Genomic DNA, 4,060 nt, shown 5'->3' on the forward strand with positions numbered 1-4,060 from the left:
TGCCCTACTTGGCATTTACCCCAGACACAAATATCTACACATGTATACTAACGAGCCCGACTCTCTGATGACAGCTTCTAAGTGGGGCTGCTTCCCCACTTTGGCTTTCACCCCACATCTGGTAAGAACTACTGAGAAAGCCTGGGGCTCCCTCCTTAGGTCCTGCTGGGAAGGTCAGAACCTGAGAACTGAAGTAAAGGAGCACCCAGGGGAGAACAAGAACACCAAAGTAAAATAAGTAAGCTACACCAGGAACTAATAAAAAATTCAAAAGTAAGCAAGTACAATTTAATAAAGTAAAAATCAATAATAGAAAAATCTGGTTCTGTGAATACCAAGAAAATGAAATTGGCAATTGTGATTCAATAAAAATTGAGAAGACTAAATTTGAAAATTGGAATTGAGAAAAGAGGCAAAGACTATGAATAGAGACAATAAAACATAGAAAAACACAAAATATTATATATGACTTTACATATGTATTTGACAACTACAGAAAATGGATGTTCTCTCTGGGGGTGGAGAGATTATTTAAAATATCTCAAAAAGAAATAGAAAAATTGAAGAGGCTAATTAAATTTTGAAAATATTGTAAAGATAGTTAAAGTCAGTAGTACAATTTAGCAAATTAAAAAGAGAAAACATTCACAGACTGTGGTGCTACCTCTCCAGATTGCTTTTTACTTTGCAAGCATACAAGGCCCACATGGAAACAACTTTCTAATGGACCCACAGTTAGCATTGATCTTGACACCACTTACTCTTGTGTTAATTTCTTCCAGCACAAGAAAGTGGAAATAATTTCCAATGATCAGGGAATCTGAACCACCTTGTTATATCTCCTTTACTGACACTGAATGGTCCTGTCAGTGGTGCTACAAAGAATCAAGTTGCAATGAGCCCCACCAACACAGTTTTTGATACCAAATGCCTGAATGGATGTAGATTTGATGATGCTATTGTCCAATCTGATATGAGACAGTGGCCCTTCATGGTGGTGAATGATGCTGGCAGGCCCAAGGTCCAATACAGAGATTTGTAGAATACAAAGGAGAAACAAAATGTTTCTATCCAGAGGAGGCATCCTCTATGGTTTTGACAAAGATAAAGGAAATTGCAGAGGCCTACCTTGGGAAGACTGTTACCAATGCAGTTGTCACAGTACCTGCTTACTTTAATAACTCAGCATCAGGCTACCAGAGATGCTGGAGCATGCTGGAACTGTTGCTGGTCTCAGCGAACTTAGAATAATCAATGAGGCGGGGCGCCTGGGTGGCTTAGTCGGTTAAGCGTCCGACTTTCGCTTAGGTCGTGATCTCGCGGTTCGTGGGTTCGAGCCCCGCGTCGGGCTCTGTGCTGACTGCCAGCTCAGAGCCTGGAGCCTGTTTCAGTCTGTGACTCCCTCTCTCTCTGACCCTCCCCTGCTCACGCTGTCTCTCTCTCTCTCTCTCCTAGAAATAAATAAAACATTAAAAAAAAAAAGAATAATCAGTGAGGCAACTACTGTTACTATTGCTTATGTCTTAGACAAAAAGGTTGAAGCTGAAATAAATGTGCTAATCTTTGACTCAAGAGGTGACACTTTTGATGTGTCCATCTTCACTTTTGAAGGTGGGATTGTTGGGATCAAATTTATAGCTGGATACACCAGCTTAGGTGGAGAAGACTTCGACAACTGAATGGTCAACCATGTTATTGCCATGTTCAATCACAAATGTAACAAGGACATCAGCAAGTACAAGAGAACAGTCTGTCACCTCCATACTGCTCGTGAACATGCTAAGTGTACTTTTCTCCAACACCCAGCCCAGTATTGAGATTGATTCTCTGTGTGGAGGAATTGACTTCAATACCTCTATTATTCATGCCCAATTTGAAGAATTAAATGCTGACCCGTTCTTTGGCACCCTGGATCCTGTAGAGAAGACCCTTGATGATGCCAAGCTAAACAAGTCTCAGATCCATGATTTATTGTCCTGGTGGGTGGTTCTACCCATATCACCAATGTTCAACAACTTATATAAAACATCTTCAGTGAGAAGGAAATGAATAAGAGCATCAACCCTGATGAAGCTGTTGCTTATGGTGTAGCTGTCCAGGAAGCCATCCTTTCTGGAGACAGATTTGAAAATGTTAAAGATTTGCTACTGTTGGATGTCACTCCTTTTTCTCTTAGCTTTGATACTTCTGGAGGAGTCATGACTATCTTCATCAAGTGCAATACTACCAAACAGATGCAAACCTTCACTACCTACTCTGATAACCAAATGTACTCATTCAGCAGTTGTTCAGTTCAGGTGCTCATTCATCTGTATGAAGGTGAGCATGCCATGACTGAGGATAACAGCCTACTTGGCAAGTTTGAACCCACAAGCATACCTCCTGCCTCCTGTGCTGTACCTCAGATTGAAGTCACTTTTGATATTTATGATAATGGTATCTTCAGTGTCTCTGCTGTGGATACGAGTATGGGAAAAGAGAACAAGTTTATCACCAGTAATGACAAGAGCCATTTGAGCAAGGAAGACATTGAGCGTATGGTCAGGAAGCTGAGAAGTACAAAGCTGAAAATGAGAAGCAGCTTGGAAGACAACGTGTCTTCCAAGAGTTCAATTGAATCTTACGCATTCAACATGAAAGCAACTGTTGAAAATGAAAAATTTCAAGGCAAAACCAATGATGAGGACAAACAAAAGATTCTTGACAAGTGTAATAAAATCATGAACTGGCTTTATAAGAACATGACTGCAGAGAAGGAAGAATTTGAACATCCAGAAAAGAACATTCAGAAAAAGCTGAAGAAAGTCTGCAATCCCATCATTACCAAACTGCTACCAGAGTATAGGAGGCATGCCAGGATGAATGCCTGGAGGTCTCTCTGGTGCTGGAGCTTCTCCATCTGGTGGTGCCTTCTCCTCCGGGTCCACCATTGAAGAGGCTGAATAAGCCAACCTGAGAATAGACCTAGCAGTGTTCCACACAAAGTATCTGAAGGACCCAAATTTGTAGCAAATTCCATGGCAGTTTTAAAGTCGAGCTGCTATTGTAAATAAACTGGACATTCTTGATACTTGACTATGGAATATCTGCACAGGGGAGAGAAATAAACATTGCATTTTATAATCACTGTATTATAAGTGGCAAATATGATGCCTTAAGTAAAACTGTACTTAAAATTGAAAAAAAAAAGAAAAAAAAGAAAAACACAAGCATATGATAGAAGGTAAAAAGCTAACTACCAAAATTTAACTTACATTCCTGAAAAGAGCAGCAAACCCAAAACTACAGGTAAACCAGGAATAGAAGGAAATATCCTTAATCTGATAGACATTTTCTTCAAGAAATCTAAAGAAACATCATAATTAGTAGCAAAAAAACCCCAGGGCATTTCCATGATACAGTTTTAAAATAAAAATTTGTTCATCCACTCATTCATTTATTGCTACAAGTTACTATTGTACAGGAAGCTCTTGCTAATATATTAAATAAAACCAACTAAACAAACAAAATTGAATATTAGAAAGGAAAAATCAAAACTGTTATTTATTTATTTACCTATTTACTTATTTGTTATTTTTATAGATCTTTATTATTTCATAGACAGTAGGGTAATTTATTTTAAACATATAAGGTATTCAGTTGAACAATTAATGAACTAACATGACTTAACTTTAAGAGGTTAAATCAAAATTAACACAAACTATTTAAAAAAAATCCTATGTAGCAGCAGGGACCAATAATAAAATTCTCTAGGAGAAAAGTATCCCCCATTTACACTAACAAAAAGAAAGACAAGCCGTGTGAAAAATATACCTCATAAATATATCAAGATAATTTTTTTAAAGTAATGGATTAAAACATCTGAACAGAAACCCATCCTATGATTTTGACTGAGAAACTCTGTATTATTAAAATACTGGTTCTTCTCCACTTAATCTACACATTTAGAAAGTCTCAATCAGACTTTTAGTCCCAAATAGTGGACTGAGAACATTTCTATCTTCTCCCTCTCAAGGTTTCATTTAAATGATAGCGAAGCAAGAAGATGTAAGAAGACACT

General features: G+C 37.9%; 1 pseudogene; it reads left to right on the forward strand.

Moving 5' to 3' along the window:
• Window positions 1-722: 722 nt before the first annotated feature.
• On the forward strand, window positions 723-2,946 carry LOC144241778 (heat shock cognate 71 kDa protein-like; annotated as a pseudogene).
• Window positions 2,947-4,060: the final 1,114 nt, after the last annotated feature.

This window comes from Crocuta crocuta, unplaced genomic scaffold (genome assembly GCF_008692635.1).
Source record: "Crocuta crocuta isolate KB4526 unplaced genomic scaffold, BGI_CrCroc_1.0 scaffold257, whole genome shotgun sequence".
Lineage (NCBI taxonomy): Eukaryota > Metazoa > Chordata > Mammalia > Carnivora > Hyaenidae > Crocuta > Crocuta crocuta.